We start from the raw sequence: 7,980 nt of genomic DNA on the forward strand, positions 1-7,980 counted from the left end.
TGCAGAAGGCTATTCCTATTCAAAGTTTCCCTGCACACAAAAGCTCAGAATAATGCTGGACACTGGCTTTTAAAGACTACTGACCTCAAGACCTCTACTAGRAAGAAAACAAGATATAGATCCAAACAGAGTTAAGTTACAAAAACAAGCAGCAGCCATTTCCTAAGTGACCAAATTTAGGTTTTAAGACAGTGATGTATTCTCACAATGATTCATGTCCTTCTGAAACTGTTAAAAGCATGGTAGACAAAAAGCTATAAAAAGACACTCAAAAATTAAAGTCTATCTAATCCTTCTTGGATGCCATAATGTGAAATAGGATTTAAGAAGTTAATACACCTAACTGATATGTATATTTCACCCATTTTCACGTGATTTAATTTTTTWAAAAAATACAGGGTACATGTGCATTTCAGAAGTCACACTACAGACTAAATACAAATACAGAACTAAATTAAAAGAGAAAATATGACTAATACTGCAACGTGTCAGTGAATACCTGCCCCGGTTCCCAGGCAGGGCTCAGGGTAATCTGCTAARAGGAGTCTACAGAAATCATCCGCAGGCTGCACGAGTGCTTGTCAGTTCAGTTTAGCGTTTTTAACAGTAATTTATTACTATGCGCACACGCGTGTGTGTGGGGGGGGTCAATTTGAACAAATTAAACCACAAATTTCACTTCTCAGTTTTGATCAAGATAAACCTTAACAGCATGAGTACAGTCAACTGACTGCGACAGCCATCTGACCGCAGGGACCGGGCAACTGCGCGGCACGCTTTTGATCACCTAAAATGGAGCTCGTGTTTTAAAGCAGCTATCCTGCAGCTCCATTAGCTCAGTAAATCGCAGCGCTCCGAGGGCGGCAAGGGAAACGGCACGACGGAGGCTCCACGCGAGCCGCCCGCGAGCGCTGCTTCCAGCGGAGAGRTTTCCTCCAGCTCCCGCGCCGCCGACCGGGGCGCTCAGCTGCGAAACGGCCCCGTTCCTCTTTTGGCTATCGCCAGCGGCAGCGGCCCTGCTCCGCGGAGCAGGCTGCCCGTCCCCTGCTCAACTCTCGAGTCAGCCTCAGCAGCGGCCCGCGACGCGGCGGCGAGGGGCAAGGGCCCGCGCGCAGAGCTGCCGAAGGCGCCCGTCCTCCCGGTGCACCCGGCGCAGGAAACCCACTGCCTTGTCCCCAGCTTTGGTAATTCTGAGAAGCTGGGGTAAAATTCAGCCTTGTCGCTACGCCGAGAGGCTTGAGAGCCACAGACAGGCACGACTGTTTCGACAAGAACAGCAGGCGTTTGAGGCCAGTGCGCCTGAATCAACACGGAGCAGCGCGTGGCGCAAAGCAGAAGTTAAACCAAACTGAAGAGAAACAACTTTGTGCCGTACTGCAGGTGAACGGCAACTTAGATCGGTATTTAGGAAGCAAACCTCCTGCCTGGAGGTGGACTGTGAGATTAAAAAAAAAATAACAAGGGAACAAAGAGTAAGAAAGGGGAAAAGGAGAAGCATCTCCCTCCCTGCTCCCATTAAGTTTAAGCAATCTACTAAGTATTTATTCACTGAAATTTACAGCGCACAAGCAAGCACAGCACTCGTAGGGAAAGCGCGCGCCACGCCGCCTTCGCGCGAACGCGGCAGCTCCTCCCGGGCTGGCAGAGGAGGACGAGGCGAGAGGAGGTGCGCCGGCCCGGCGAGGTCCGCGGCTCCAGGCGTCGGCCTCACGCCCGGGCAGCGCCGCTGCCGCGCCTCTGCCACGCTAAACCAACCGAGCTGCTCCCCACGGTCTGCAAAGGATGATGTCAAGAAAGCACACACGGAGGTAATCAAGACAACGCAAACGGACAGAACGGGTGACTGTCCAAAACGCTGCCGCGCTGCTCAAACTGCGGGTCAGCTAAACGAGGTCGCATCGCTTTCAGGGAAGCTGCCGAGCGGCGCTCGGACGCAGAACAACGCCCGTCTTCGCAGCGCAGGAGCACTCGCGGCGCTTTCCTGAACCCGCGAGAGGAAGCGCGCTCCTGAGCTGGGCTTCCAAACGCAATTAATCTGCTCCACTTTAAAAAAACATTTTTTTATTAGAAAGCGTTACCCTTCAATCGGGATCACAGGGCTGTCAAAGGGCAGTAACTCACGTCACTGCTTCGGAGCCTGACCCAGAACAGCTCTCCTCCGAGCCAGCTCTCGGAGGCAAAGCAGGAAGAAGCACTATTATTGCTGGCTGAAAACCTTCAAAAGAAAACTCGGAGCTGCCGTAACACCACCTCTGTTACCAGCGCTCCTGAGTCAGTAACGAACCCAAACTGAATCATCCAGCAGGGTAAGAAATGGGCAACTCTTAGATAAGATCTTGTGTTGGATGTACTATTTTATTACCTCTCTAAACCAGTTTTGCAAATGTTGTCAGTACAGAGTACATCACAGGCTTCCTCTTCCCAGAGGTGTTTCCATTTCCGGAGCGGGAGAGATCTATTCTGGTGCATAATGTGGGATTAGCTATGCAGAGAAGTGCTTTAAAATATACTTTGGGGAGCTTTATCTGGCTTAGCCAAAAGGAAATTCTCATACTAAAATATTCATTTTGCAGAGCTGCTCTTCTGGAGTGTCTGAAGAAGAAAGACAGGCCAGTATTGTACCAAACCGCACAGATACCGCCAGAGCAAGCAGCTCTCGAATCCCGCCGCCAGCTCTGCTGAAGACCTGATGACTTACTGTGTGGCTATGGGTCAGTTCTGGTTCCCAGCCTTGCTGGCAGCAGGAAGGCAGAAGTGCCTGAAGCATGCTAGATAACGTCTGCAAACAGCCCAGGACTGTGAATACGTACTGACAGCGCTGTGATCAAAGGGTTTACACAGCCATCAGCCCTCAGACACGAGCTCCCCTAGTCAGAGGGCCCAGACACAGCACCTGGACCAGGAACCTTGGAGTACGACGGCACGGGAAACCCCAACCTCTGAGATCCCTGAATTCACAGTTTTCAAGATGATTCTTTTCAAAGCRTACACCTCGGCTGCAAGTTAAGAACACTATAAAGTTTGCAACTTCAGTGCCAAATAGGTGGGTTTTAATTCTGCCATAATCCTCAGAGTTTTTTTTTTTTTTTTAATGTAATCTTTTAATTAGTTAAGGATTTAAAATAAATCTCAAGTGCTGATACACAGCTTAAAGGTAACTTGGTATGACTACCAGAAATTAAATCCTTCTTATAATCCATTACTATGCTGGTTGAGCAACACATCACAGTGACAACTTCTGATACTCGAAGAGTTGTAGGTTTATTTACAAATCATAAAAGTTAGCCTAAAAAGATGATTTTGAGAATTAGTATTAATGTATCAGATGGTGTTGACTAGAAGCATTCTCAATATTTCGGTCCTTCAGCAGGTGGTAAACTGACCTTACCAAGTGAATTCATTTAGTCCTTTCATATATCCCAGATCAGAAAAACTGACAGATGAGCAAAAAGATCTGTGATTAAATTCAGAAGGAAGATAAGAAGCACAGAAAAATAATTCCTAGAAGTGGTAGCTTTATGAATTAATTTAAATGTCTTTTATGGTTGCTTCTCTGCCAGAAAAGGGTAATTGGTTGTACAAACAGCTCATGGATTATGGTTAAAAAAATTAATAACAGCTGCTTCCCCCAACTCACAGTTGTGCTCATTATAATCACCATTTAAAACAGGGAAGTGGCATCAGATTGCACAARCAAAAGCAATTCCACCATCCATTCTTTGCAGAAGTCTGAAGAACAAAATCAGGTTACGAAGGCTTGGTCTGAAATACAGAGTGACTGGTATCTGCTGCTTTAGAGAGAATACTCACTTTTTCTTAGCTAAACTATGTATTTTCCTTACAACAAACAATTTTCACAAACTAGGATTGAATTATGAAGTTTAATACACTCTGGCTACAAAGCTCCACCTCTGGCTGCACCAGCTGGCCATACAGGAGGCACTTGGGAGAAAATAATACGGCAGGATATAATGAAAGTGCATTGCTCACTCGTGACCATGACAAATAGACATTAGTCACCCAGTAAACCAATCAAGGCATCCATAGCTAATTCAGAAGATTATGAAAAGTGTTACTCCCAAAAGGTCTACTGTACTGGCATAYAATGAGAGATATTTAAAGTATTCTAAAGTACACACTTCTTCCAGACTGGATCACTACAAACATTTCTTGCACCCTCCAGAAATTCCTCCGCAATGCTCCTGTTCTAACTTAGTTTTATCACCRATTACCTTGACAGCTGCCTAGCTGTGACATTACAGTACCCATTACAGGCTTTTATAGAATTGAGACAATGGTCCTTGTTCCAGAGTGCCTCGACCTAAATGGATACACAGACAAAGAGGAGAGAAGAATGAAAYGCAGTGACAGACAGGAATCCTTCACAAAGCCAACTCAGTCTGAGCAGTGAGAAACTGCAAGAGATACAGGACTTTAAAACCCATGGCCCTGTGGGGCCCCAACAGATTTGGCACCGTTGCTYAAAGCACACTTTGGAGGGTTTCAGGAGTGTCATCAGCCTGGGGTAGCAGGCAGCAATAACGAGGTTCATTTCATGCCCGCTGGGAGGTGGAGATGGAGCAGCTGGATGACTTCACTGTTTGCACCATGTGCTTACAGCTGACCAGAGAGCACGGGAGAGCGCAGAGCTGGCTACAATGGACCTACGACCACAGTGGTTTACAGGGATGCTTTACATTGGAAAAACGTACCTTCATCCCCACAATCCTCCACAAAATTAACTGCAACAATCAGCTACTCGTATGTTGGCTTTTAAAAACAAAACAAACTCCCAAATCCAAAGCAAACGGCTAACTCTTATTACTCTGAATTTAGTGCTGAGAATGGCTCCTCCATTGCACCTAACATTCCTCCCAGTTTCTAGTGAAAAAAATGAACACGCTTCAAAAATTAAATTTCAGTGCCAGCTGACTTTTGGTTTGTTGAAGCCCTTTGGGCAGAAGATGCAAAGATCCAAAGCAAGAGAAAGGAACCATTGTCCAGAGAATACATTGCAATGCAGAAGATAAGGATTCACTCTTCTGTTCTCTCTCTAAAATAAGATTTTGAAAACACTTAATTCTCTCATTAGTAAAATGCGCATACAACCTTTCAAGCTGAAGGAAAATTAATCAGTATCTTGAACTTTCAGCGCTTTGGATGAACTGGCAGAATCATACCATMGCTGAGGAGGGAAACAGCAGACAAACACACCTCCAACAACCAGGCAGAGCTGCTGGACAACAAGGCAACGCCACAGGCAGGAGCCAGCAGGAACAGCCCTGCGTCGTGCGAAGGCACTCATTCCCCGGTGAGCGGGGAACAACGCTTGTGGATTCTGGCACGAGCCACGCTCAAGCCTCCTYGCCAAGCTCAGCAATGGTGAAACCAATTGGGACTATTAAAAATGCAGACAGGGAAGAAGAAGAGAGAAGAAAGAGCAGGGTAAATTTGGACAGATCACAAAAAAAAATCCATTATATTCCAACTATTTCTGTTAAACTAATTTTGTTCCTGGATCTAACCAAGAATTCAGCTTAGCTGGAAATTTTAAGTGTCTAAACCAGGATTTTACCTTCCATTTGCAGCACCTCTGTGCTTTTATATATAYGGTTTGCATGCGTGTGGATGATAACCTACATAAGCCAGTGACATCAGGCCATGCAAAGAACTCCTCAGAAATTCACGCTACAGATAAGCCTGCAGTATCTTTCATCTGTATTTTAGACAAATACATGACTTATCAGGACTTACCCACTCCACTTACACTCCCACATTTTAACCACTGCATGAATTTAAGAAGGCAGATAGAGAATGCTACACATGATCTGCAGGCCAGTGAACTGCAACAATCTTTTTCATATCTGCTTACAAATAAAACTATCAAGTGCTGTTTCTAATTTCATTTTTTTCCACAAGGCTTTAAAACTGCAACAATCTTGCCTTGATTGCCACCTTTGTACAAACCACTGKCTGCCTGCAAAGGGCACAATTTTGTTGCACAGTTTCCTAGAGAAACGCAATAAACGTAGTGACACACTGCGGGCAGTGTTCTTCCTTAAACGTCAGATACACTGCAACTGAATCTGACAGGGAGAAATAGCTCAAAGATGCTATTTTTTTTAATTGTCTTTTGAGATAATCAAAGGTAAAATGAAAGAAAGAAATCCAAATTAGTGCCCACCAGGGAAGAAGCAGCTGTGAGAGTGTAACTCAAGCCGGACAGTCAAAAGAGGGAAGACGCAGAACAGAGATGGGGAACATTTGCTCTGTGCTCACACAGACCGATAAACAGAATAAACTGCAAGAAAATCAGGCTTTATTAGTTCTGCTGCTCACAGGATATTTTTAAAGCTACCAGCATCTCTGCAACAACTGAATAATTAAAAAAAAAATCAAGTTGTTTTTAATTCCGATCTTTTCAGCCTAACATACAAACCTATTCAGAGAGGTGTTGAAACCTGACCAACAGTTAGGAAAGACCCTTCCTTCCTTCTTTCACGATCTCCAACCTTGCATGTCAAACTTCTAGCACAGAAAGATTGCCACAAAAAAGACTTACAACACTAACAGAGGTTCAATGGCAACATAACTCAGGAAAATAGTAATGCATTTTAATGCAGATCCTCCATCCACACTCCACCTAAAATTGCCAGAAGGTCAATGAACGCACCACAGCAACAGTGCCTGATTTTATGCTACACACACAATTCAGAAAAGCACAGACTTTCCAGTCCTTCCTGGAGGAATTAGGATCTGGAACAGCTGATTAACAATTTGCATGTGCCATGRCTGAACACTAGGGCACATCACTTGCAGAACAACATACTTGCTTCAAGGAGATCATCTCTTAGGTGTGCACTCACCCACCCGCACATTAATTGCCTCTCAGGCACCCATCTGATCACGGTTTCTGTAGAAACGCTGCCCGGGTCAAGAGTGTGCCGTAAGTCAGACACACAAAAGACAAATCTAATAAAAGGTATATCCAAAAGGGACCGAATAAGCCTTCCATCACACTCGGAACACAGGGCAGGGCTCCCTTGCACAGGCCTTACATAACAAAAAAGTCCTTTGCAGCAGCTTTTTTCTTCGTAGATGCAAACCGCAAAGATTTTTTTTTTGGGGGGGGAGGAAATTATATTTAGTTCCCTTACGGGTGGGCCCAACCTCAGAACAAGGCACCAAAGCCAGGCGTTTGCAAGCCACTTTCCCCAGCACGTGAAGAAACGCACAAGATTTTCATCTCTGCTGCAGGCCAGGGATCGCCCACCAAGCAAAGGCTCCACTTGCTAGAAATAAAGCTGTGTGAAACGGGGTTCCACAAGGGCTCCTTGCAGCAGACCGAGATGCAAGGATGCAGACTAGCAAAAGCATGCGGGTATCCTGGTCATGGTGGGCACACGTTGTCCTCCTCCATCTCATGGGTTGAAGATTAAGCATGAAGGACCTGTTCATGGACCAGTCAAAGGTTTTATCCCGGGGTTCCCTCCCTGTGTACCCCTGGTTTCACCTGGGATGACGATCAAAGAATATTCACTCAAAAAGCCAGGAAGTTCCCTGTTTAAGAGTGATATCCTACACTTTGCTCAGTACCAATCACCGCAGGCCAGGGCAGATTTTCGACAGTGTTTCCCTGACGTGTTCAGGTAGTGCGCACTACTTCGAGTCTGTAACATGTACACCGTAATTGAGATAAATTACAGCTTTTTCATCTGTGCCCTTTCCAGCTGAGGCCCGAGGCTTTCTGAAAGACCAGGTAACCTGTGGGAATCGCAATTTTTGCAAGTCGGAAGGTGGTCGCCACTCCTACCGGAGCCCGGCAAGGGTGAACGCCTGGCAAAGACCTTACACGCGTGCACGCCAAAAAACAGGAAACCGGGACAAAGCACTCCCACGGCCAGCCGGAAAGCACCCGCACGCGCCCCGGGCGGGAGCCTGCCGCGCCAGGGGCCGCCGGCACGGAGACGGACGGGCAAC

General features: G+C 46.1%; 1 protein-coding gene across 1 annotated transcript in view; it reads right to left on the reverse strand.

Moving 5' to 3' along the window:
• Positions 1-7,980, reverse strand: part of CORO1C (coronin 1C) — a 61,067-nt gene that overhangs the window by 19,638 nt on the left and 33,449 nt on the right. The window lies entirely within an intron of this gene.

The sequence above is a fragment of the Rhea americana genome, unplaced genomic scaffold (assembly GCF_003343005.1).
Source record: "Rhea americana isolate MKP2758 unplaced genomic scaffold, rheAme1 scaffold_389, whole genome shotgun sequence".
Taxonomy (NCBI): domain Eukaryota; kingdom Metazoa; phylum Chordata; class Aves; order Rheiformes; family Rheidae; genus Rhea; species Rhea americana.